This window comes from Myodes glareolus, chromosome 11, assembly GCF_982192425.1.
Source record: "Myodes glareolus chromosome 11, mMyoGla1.1, whole genome shotgun sequence".
In the NCBI taxonomy this organism is placed as follows: Eukaryota; Metazoa; Chordata; class Mammalia; order Rodentia; family Cricetidae; genus Myodes; species Myodes glareolus.
In genome coordinates, this window is record NC_142036.1 from 89,359,406 (window position 1) to 89,369,211 (window position 9,806).

At 43.6% G+C, this 9,806-nt stretch overlaps 1 pseudogene; it reads left to right on the forward strand.

Moving 5' to 3' along the window:
- The first annotated feature begins 8,136 nt into the window (after positions 1–8,136).
- Positions 8,137–8,290, forward strand: LOC125388094 (U1 spliceosomal RNA; annotated as a pseudogene).
- Positions 8,291–9,806: the final 1,516 nt, after the last annotated feature.

A 9,806-nucleotide genomic window follows, 5' to 3' on the forward strand; every position in this document is an offset into this window, starting at 1 on the left:
TGCCTATAACCTGTTTCTTCCTAAGGCAGATAGCCTTCATGTGGAAGGGCTGTCCCTTCAACCCCCTTTTTCAGTTTTATATTTTCCAGTTTTGTCTTTTATAGTTTTCAATGGCCCATCATTTCATCTTTCCATCACATTCAATACTGGAGGTATAAAATATAAGCTCCTAGAGAACCCTGCTGCTTTGTGTGGGCCTTCAAACCACCATTGGGGTAGATGCTCATGAGAGCAGGTGACTGAAGACATCAGAAAAGGGAGTCGGGCTCCCTGGAGCTAGGGTTTCAGGTGGCTGTGGGCTACCTGATGAAGATGCGGGACCACCAGCTCAGAGGTTGCACACACATGCGGTCGTACCTGTCTTTCTACATGAAGGCTGGGGATCCAAACTCAGGTCCTCATGTTCTGTCTTGGTCAGTGTTCAAATATATGATCCTATGAGGGTCATACATGCTTGTGTAGCAAGCACTCACCAATGGAGTCCCTCTATCATGTTTTTTATGTTTCTCAAATAAATTCTCTATTTAAAATATAAATGCATGTAGTTTTCAAAATTATTAAGTTATTTTTCTGGAGTTTTACTTGTGGAGTTTTGATGCCTTGGTATTTCAGCATGGGCTTGGAGCATTTGATAGTGTCCCTTTCTGACAGTTTCAGGGTCAGGCAAGTTTCAACCCAACTTGTGGATGGAGACTGCTGTGCTGAAGCAGTTCTGAGCATACAAGAGTTTACATCCACCCCAAGGTTACAGACATGAAGAAGTAAGCCATCTAAACTGAATAGCAGGTTGGCTGAGGTGAGAGCCTACAGAAAAGTCAGAAGACTTTGGGAATGAGAGAGGAAGGGCAGGATGGACGATGTGATCTGTGGCGTGGATTTGTGTTTATACAACAGTCCCCAAGGGAAATGGGGCTAGATTACAAAGCCATCCAAAGGACTATTTATCATCAGGATAAGAAGAAAAGTAGCCAGTGAGTGCCTGCATAGGATGCTGTGTGGGAACCCAGATTGCAGAGTCACTAGGGAAGCCCGCAAGAGACATTTTTGCTGTGGTTCAGGGGTCAAAGGTGAAGGAGCACCATGGGACTTAAGCTTCATGAGTATAGCAATTTCTTATTTATTTTGGATGAAGTATCCGAAGGGGAAGATTAAACAGTGTTGACTGGTTACTAATAGCATGGAGCCCATCCAAGGGAAAAGCCATTTCCACCGTATCAAGCGAGTAAATATAGTGGTTCCCTGTTTTAGAATCAAAAAGATCCATTTATATACTGACTTCTTTATACATTGGTGATAAGATCTTGGCGTGTTACTTATTTTTTCATGTACTTTGGCTTCTTTCCTTGGAAAGTGAGGATTGTTGGGTTCAAGGTGTTTTATGATTTACAGTCAACAGAGATAACATCACCAAAAGGCCTTTGTACAGAGCCTGGCACACAAAAGTGTCAACTTGCCATTGGTCATTGTCTCAGTCTGTTCTGTGTTGTTACAACAAAATACCTGAGGCTGAATATTTTATCAGAGAGAGAGATAGAAAGAGAGAGAGAGAGAGAGAGAGAGAAAGAGAGAAACTTGTTTGACTCACAGTTCTGATCACTGTAATAACCAAACAAACAACAGGGTGCTGTGTATCTGCCTCATAATGGGACAGAAAAGCAGAGGGAAGTGGGCTTTTGTCATGCGAGTGAGTTAAGATGTCACACTTGCTCAGAACAAGTACCGCTCTTAGGGTAACCTGATGTGGAAGTCCCCTCTGTATGCTGTGAATACCATTGGTTAATAAAGAAAGCTGACTTGAGCCTATAGCAGCACAGAACAGAGGTAGGTGGGGAAAACTAAACAGAATGCTGGGAAAAAGAAGGCAGAAGAAGAAGCCATGTAGCCCCGCCAGAGGCAGGTGCTGGAATTTTATCCAGTAAGCCACAGTCACGTGGCAATACAAAGGTTACTAGAAATGGGTTAAATTAAGATGTAAGAGTTATCCAGTAAGAAGCTAGGGCTAATGGGCCAAGCAGTGATTTCATTAAAACAGTTTTTGCGTGGTTATGTTGGGGCTGAGCAGTCAGGAACACGCAAATGGCCTCCTACTACAGTAACCTGCCGAAATGGGATCACCTATGAGAGAGGATCATTGTTCTTTCTTTCATGAACAATACCCCCACTGCCTAATCATCTCCCACTAGGTCTGAAAAGTCTTCCACTGTGGCACCACCGCACTGGGTACCAACCTTGCAACACACGACAAACATCTCACACTATAGTAGTAACAATATCACTTAGAAACAAAATTACTGCTTCATGCGAATCAAAATGACATAAAAATGACACGAGAGCATGTAACATAAGCCAGCTGGGTGAGGAGCTCTGCTGGGGGCTGGTGTGGTGTTGCACACTTGTTTGTCTGTTTGTTCTTTCAAGAGTCGGTCTCCTTATATAATTCTAACTGTCCTGGAACTCACTATTTAGAGCAGGTTGGCCTCAGACTCATAGATCCACCTCAGGATTAAAGGCATGTGCCACCACCACCCGCAAACTATAACCTGAACTAGAAATTGTTCTAGCATTTTTTTTTCATTTCACTCCTTCAAGAACATTTGTAAACAACCATTACATGCTAGGAAGCATGTGCTAGATGTTGCAAATACAGAGATTAAAAAGATAAAAGCCGTGCCCTTAAAGAACCCACGAGCCAGAAGAAATGTAGGGCTTCAGGAGAGAGCTGATAAATACAGGGAGGGAAGTTTGTTCAAAGCAGGCTGCAGTCAGTCCAGCTCGACATGACAAGGCTTGGGCTCGTGGTTGTGATCAGCTTCATGTCCCTGGTGGGAGGAGAGTAGGGGATCAGGATCTATAATATCGGAAGGTCCCTGTCAAACGCAGAGGCAGCCCATGTGGGTAGTTGCCCTCCCTGATGCTTGCCTGCCATTCACGTGTCTTCTGAAGATGGCCCTGTAGAGCTCTGCACTGTTTATGGTTTTGGTGGTCCATCTTATCTAACTTCTCATACAGGGAAAAGAACAGCACAGCAAAACAACGGTCGTCAGCAGCCATAACGAGGCTTGTAGACTGGGGCGGGGCGGAAGGGGGAGACAGGACTAGCAGAAAGGCAAGAAAAGAAAGGAGAATCTGAGCGGATGGACACGGCAGTGACGGGGCAGCCTAAGGGAACAGAAATCGGAGCCAAAAGGGGAAACGTAATACAAACCAGAAATTTGGCACACACACTTACAAAACAAACAACAACAGAAAATAGGAAGGAAGAGGAAAGAACATCTGATCAGAGAAGGTTAGATAAGACCAAGAGCAATTTAAAGAGCAGACTGGGGATTGGTGAGCTCCAAACCCCAGAACAACGCAGAGAGAGAAAAACAGAAGGTTGAGGACTGAGAACAAGAGTTCCGGATGAGCCGGATGAGTTCAGCAGGGTACAGGGAGCTGTAGGGTGGTGGAGAAATGATCTGGAAGGTCCGCAGATACATTTGACAAGTCCTTCCATTTATTCATTTCAGTAGTCAGGAAGTCAGAAAGTCCTTGTCCTCACAAAGCCAGCGGCTCCCTGTGGAGTCAGGCAGCTGAGCAGCAGTTAGTACATACTGCTGTATACCACCAGGACAGGACAAGGACACAGCTGGGAGGCAACTGTGGGATCCCCGAAGACTACCATTGTCTACCCTAAACCCAGAGGCTGCTCCTGAGACTGTACCCAGGTTCATAGTCACAGTTTAGGGTTGTACACACCTTAGTCAAGCTAACAAAGCCCCCAGTTCACCAAGTTGTTTATGGTAAGAAGAAGTATGAAAGGTTTGGGATAGTTGTGTGCTGCGATTGAAACAGTCCTTCCTGTTAGACAAATCTGAGTGGGGCTGATGGCTCTCAGAGATGAGATCACAAGGGAACGATGCAGATGATCCAAAGGCTCAGATCAAAAAGTTCAGAGTTTGTGTGTTCTTCTATGTGCCTGCACCATTGTATACCTCAAAGAAAATGCCTGTGATCACGACAAGGGCGCCCATGCTGGGCACCATGAGTGAAGCTGTCGTGAAGTCTTTCTTGGTTTCCCATACCCTCTCCCACTTCAATATAACTCACTGGATAGAATTTTTCTTAGGCAGGTTTGTCCTCCTAAGATGACATGAGGATTGTCAAATTATATTTGGTACTCAAAACCTGTTAGGGTCAGACTTTGTCTAATATGTAATATACATGTTATATGTAAGGTCATACTTTAATAATTCTAGGTTCATGTGTGAGGTGTGGATTAAACTCATTTTGGGAAAGTGCTGCTGATTTTTCATCATTAGATCTAGACTACAGTAAGTATGATTGACTTTGGTCAATGAATAGCACAGAGAAAAGGGGAGGAGGAAACTGAGGTTTTGGTATATAGTCCCTCTACGAGGGTTCACTAATTGGCTGTTGTTGGCAGGGATCACTAGTTAGCTCTGTGGCAGAGTTTGGCTGACATTCATCTCCTTGTCCTTTGTCATCAGAGTGGTAACAGTGGAAGATAGTGCATACTGTCTTCAAGACTTGTACCAAGAAAGCCAAGCAGGGTAATACTCTCCTATAAGTGAGTAAGGTCTGTGATTGGTTGGCCTTACACAGGATATCAGCTGTGGAACTGGAGTAACTCAGTGTCCTGGCTAGTTTGTCAAGTTGACACAAGCTAGAATCATCAGAGAGGAGGAACTCAATTGAGAAAATGCCTCCTTAGGACTGGGCTGTTGGCAAGGCTGAGGGGCATTTTCTTAACTAGTGATTGATGTGTGAGGATCTAGCCTGTTGTGGTAGCACCTCCCTGGGCAGGTGGTCCTGGGTTCTATAAGAAAGCAGGCTGAACAAACTATAGGAAGCAAGCCTGTAAGCAGCGTCCCTCTATGGCCTCCAGGTTCTTGCCTTGCTTGAGTTCCTATCTGTACTTCCACTGATGGTAAGCAGTGATGTGGAAGTGTAAGCCAAATAAACCCTTTCCTTCCCAAGTTGCTTTGGTCATGGTGTTTCATTGCAGTAACAGAAACCTGACTAGGGCAGTCAGTTACCTGGTTCTTAGGCTTCTGTTACTCTATCTACATTGGGGGTGTTACTATGACACCTTACGCAGTAGGAAACAACACTGGCGTTACCTTATAGCTTTCTTCCATCAAATTAGAATTGATATGAGAGAGTGTGACAGCCCAAGTCTGTAACCTCAGTTCAGGAGAGGAGGAGGCAGGAGGATCAGAAGTTGAAAGCTAGTCTGAGCTACAGGAGACTCTAACATATAACTGAATAGAAATAAAACAGTAAACAACAACAAAACAGACATGCCATAAAAGGAGGAAGATAGAGGTTGACATAATGGTTTCTTTCTTTCTTTCTTTCTTTCTTTCTTTCTTTCTTTCTTTCTTTCTTTCTTTTCTCCCCTGTTTCTTTCTATAAGAGAAAAAGATACATTTTCCCTTGAGGACAGGCTCAATTCTCTGAATTGCCCAAAGGAAGGAATGGAGGGTCACTCCCAAACTAGGTGGTGAAACAAGACATGTGATTGCTTGCTCACTTTCAGACACGTGCAGGGAAGGAAGTTGCCCTGCTGTAAGGAGACAGGAACATAGGTCAACTGTCAACAGTTTGTGGTGGGAGCTGCCTTCCAACTAAGTCTCCAGCCTGCAAGTAAATGAATCCTGTTGACAGCTTGACCCTGTAGAGTTCAATCCTTGCTCCAAACTGCTCTTAAGCTCCTAAGCCCCAGACACTGTTAGCCAGTGATTTAAAGTACTGCATTTGAGGGTAACAGTGCAGTAGTGGATTGACAACAGGGAAGAGGAACGGAGACAAAACACAGCAAAGGAAGAGTCTTCAGGAAAAAACATGCAGCCTGTAAATCATCCTTACACAGTAGCAGTAAAATTCACTCAGAGACTAGCGCAGACACCTGATAAATTGCCAAAGCAACAGATTTAGAGCCCAGAATGTCATGGCTTCTGGAGGAACACAGGAAAAAAATGTTTTACAATTGAAAAAGTTTCCAAATGAAAATGACACTCTGGATAAGCCATGGTGTGTAGAAATCCAGGAGTACATTTGGTGAGAAGTCAGATAAAACAGGGGAGGCAAGGAGAGGAAAGGGGGGCTGGGAGGAAAATTCTGTGTGGCAACAAGAGAACCAGGATTCAGAAACAGAGAGAAGAAATCATTGAAACTGAAGGAAAAAGGCAGGCAGGTTTGTGAAACCTGAAAAAATGGCACCAGCTCAAGAAGACTTCACTCAGAGGCATTGTGGATAGACAGAAATGTCTGTGTTGTGGTTTGGAGAGGATGTGGCCTCCCCATCAAAGGCTCATCTGTGAAGGCACTGGTACCCAGTGTGCTGTTCTGGGATGGGGTTCTGGGAGATGTGAGCAGACTCATGAGTACACTCGCTTGATCAATGGATTAATCCACCGACGTATCCACACTGAATGGACCACTAGGAAGTGATAGACCTCCTGGAAGCTGGGAGCTGATTAGAGGAAATAGGTCACTAAGAAAGACCTGTGAAGGGTATGTCTTATCCTTGGCCTTTCCTCTCTGTCTCTCTCTGTTCTCAAACCAGCAACATCTTTTTTTACAAGCTTCTGCTACCATGATACTCTACCTCCCTGTAGGCCCACTGCAATAAAACAGCTGATGATAGCATGAAACCCCCAGATCTTGAATCTAAACACCCCTTTCCTCCCTGTAGGCTTTCCCATCCTCAAGTATTTTGTCAGTGATGCAAAATGACTCATAGAAGGAGTAAAAAGAAAATGTGAACACAGCAGGAGAATCTACAGAGGAGAGAAAAGTCGGCAAGAACACACTGAGTGGCCCCAGGACCACTGCTACACAGCCCACCTCTAAAACAATCCTCTTGATTATGTGAGAAATTACGATGAAATCAAACTCCTTCTGATGCTCTGGGCTTGTGCTGGTTATTTTAAGGGGAGGCTGAAGCTTAAGTGGCACTGGTAAATGTCTCAGCATTAGAGAATGTAATAGAGTTGAAAACAGAACTCCTGGAAGGCTGGCCTAGCACTCCATTTGCAATATGCCCCCTCCTGGCTTCAGCACATAAATTTGGTTTGATTCTGAAGAAAATGGAATTGAAATTCATGGCACTAGTGATTTTCCCATCTCAGTCAGGAAGCTAGCATGGCATTGTAATCATCGGAGGCACTCAGGGGCTTTGAATTTAGACCAACGTCCTTTTCATAATTTTACTGCAAATATTAGTCATAGCCAGTGTCATGAGATACCATAGACCTAAAATCATACTAAGAAGAAACTCGACCTTGAGGATTATAAAGCTAATAACAGAACTTCTAAAAAGAGCTGGAATTAGTGCTTTTGTATTAGGAGATTATCATCAATACAATGGGGCATAAACCTCTTAAAAATAGAGTCAATCTACGAGCTGCCTTTTAACTGTGTGAAATAAACAAAAACTCGAGACAAATGTGACTAGAATCCAACGCTTTACAGGGACAGCTTGAAGTAAGGCACGAATATTCATGCAACCCGATGTAATATGCATAACAATAGAAGTGCTGAAAATATACAGCCTGGGAAAATGCTAATGAAACATTAATAAGCAAAAAGTCTCAGTGCAGAATCAGCTGAGGGAAAGGACTATCAGAGTGAGGAGTCTAATGTTTATGGAAAAGCAAAGGTTAAGAAATGTAGAGAGGCAGAATTAGAATACAGCTCGAGGTAGTCTGCTTTATTTTAGGAAAACACCATGAGAGGAAAAAAAAAAACCAAAGCATGTTCCAAAATTTATTTTTAAAAGAATCGCAATTTACTATCTCTCAATATTAGAAATCTGCAAAATTCTAGTTTTTCTTTATTTTCTTGTTCTTGAAATACCTACAATCAACTGTATCATTGTTTAAAATATCCTTTTTATAAATTGTATTTCAGGCTTAAGGCCAGTTTTGTGTATAAATAAGAAAAAAGAGCCTGTGTATGTTGGAGGTTACATTTTGATGACAAATATGTAGGTCTCGATTCAGTATAAACAACTATAGAGAGATTGAAGCAGCAAAGGACAAAAATAAAAAAGAGTGAGAAAAAAGAAAAAACTCATTAGAATCACGAGAGTATGATTTTTCAAAAGGTAAAACAAACATTTGTAGGGTCATACTTACAGGAGAGACACCATGATCAGAAAAGTGGTTTCCCAGGACAAAGCTCATCCATTGCACTCCAGGTATGCTGATCCTGTGGTTTTCCCAGATGTGGGAAACTCAACTGCACAATTTGTGGTAGTGGAGGACCGCATTGACACTCTCCCTTTTTAGAAATAAAAATTAAGCCTGGAAGGGGATGGCACACGCCTTTAATTCCAGCACTCGGACGGCAGAGACAGGTAGATCTCTAAGTTCGAGGCCAGTCTGGTCTACAGAGTGAGTTCCAGGACAACCAAGGCTATGCAGAGAAACCCCGTCTCAAAAAACCATAATAATAATAATAATAATACAATTGGAAAATTCACTGACTAGACTATTGGGACAGCAGTTTACTTGTATAGAATTTTAAGTTATGGTGGTCTATACATTGCAATGGTTGTGAGGAGTTTCTGCTGAGACACAAATAAAGCACACCTACAAGACATCTAAGGGAAGATCTAATATCCAGGTCTTCTCAGAGAGGCGGAGAGACCAGAGAATAAGTTTGAAATGTGAACTTACTTTCTTATTCTCTTGCTTTTGCACATCTCCTGATACCTGTGGACTTCGTGAGCATCCACTGAACCCTCCAAGGAAGAGAAGGAGCAGCGAGGTGTCAGGTTTCAGGCATTATGCTGGCCCTTCACCTGGCAGGAGGCATTCAGGCAGTGCCCTGGCCAGTCAGGGTCCTATGGCTGCTGGGCCACTACGTAGTCTATAAGCAGATGGAACCGGCCCTTTTAAGCAACAAGCTCTGCCTTCCTGCTCTCTCTTTCCAGCTATTCTTCTGAAGAGGCAAGCAGGTCTCCATGTCTCCCTCTCTTTCTCTCCTTCTCTCTTCCCTCCCCTATTCCCTTCATCTCAATAAAACTCACTTAAGCTCTGCCTGCATGGCGCATTTGTCTCTGGCTCTGACTTGCCAAGTTCTCTTGTATGCAGAATCTTCACATGAGGGACTTGGTCAAGTTTTCTAAAGCTGAAAAGAAGAAGTTAATTTCAAATTATAGAAAATGAACAGTGGTGGGGGCTGACACAGGGGTGAATTCACATTAAAGATTCAAACTCTACTTAGAACTCGGGGAGAAGGGTCCACTGAGGGCCATTTTACTGGAGGGACGGAACAGACGGCGTCGCATGAGAGCTTCCCCCGCGTTGATGGTTAGAGGAATTGTCATTTCAGGTGCTTAGAGTTCAAGTTTGTAGAAAGATAGAAACAGATTTATTTTTGTTGTTTTGAAACTGACACTTAGTTTCTCTGAGCCCTGGCTTTTCACATAAGATAAAAGTCTGTGCTGCTTAAGTTTTTGTCAATTTGAAACAAGTTCATAATGATGGAATCTCAATTAAGAAAATGCTTCTGGTAGACTGGCCTGTACGAAAGTCTGTTAGACATTGTCTTGATTGATGATTGATACATGTGGACCCAGCCCACTGGGGGTGGTACCTCCCCTGGGCAGGTGGTCCTAGGTCCTGTAAGAAAGCAGGTTGAACCCGGTGATGGTGGTGGTGGTGGTGGTGATGGTGGTGATGGTGGTGGTGGTGGTGGTGGTGGTGATGGTGGTGATGGTGGTGGTGGTGGTGGTGGTGATGGTGGAGGTGGAGGTGGTGGTGGTGACGGTGATGGTGGTGGTGGTGGTGGTG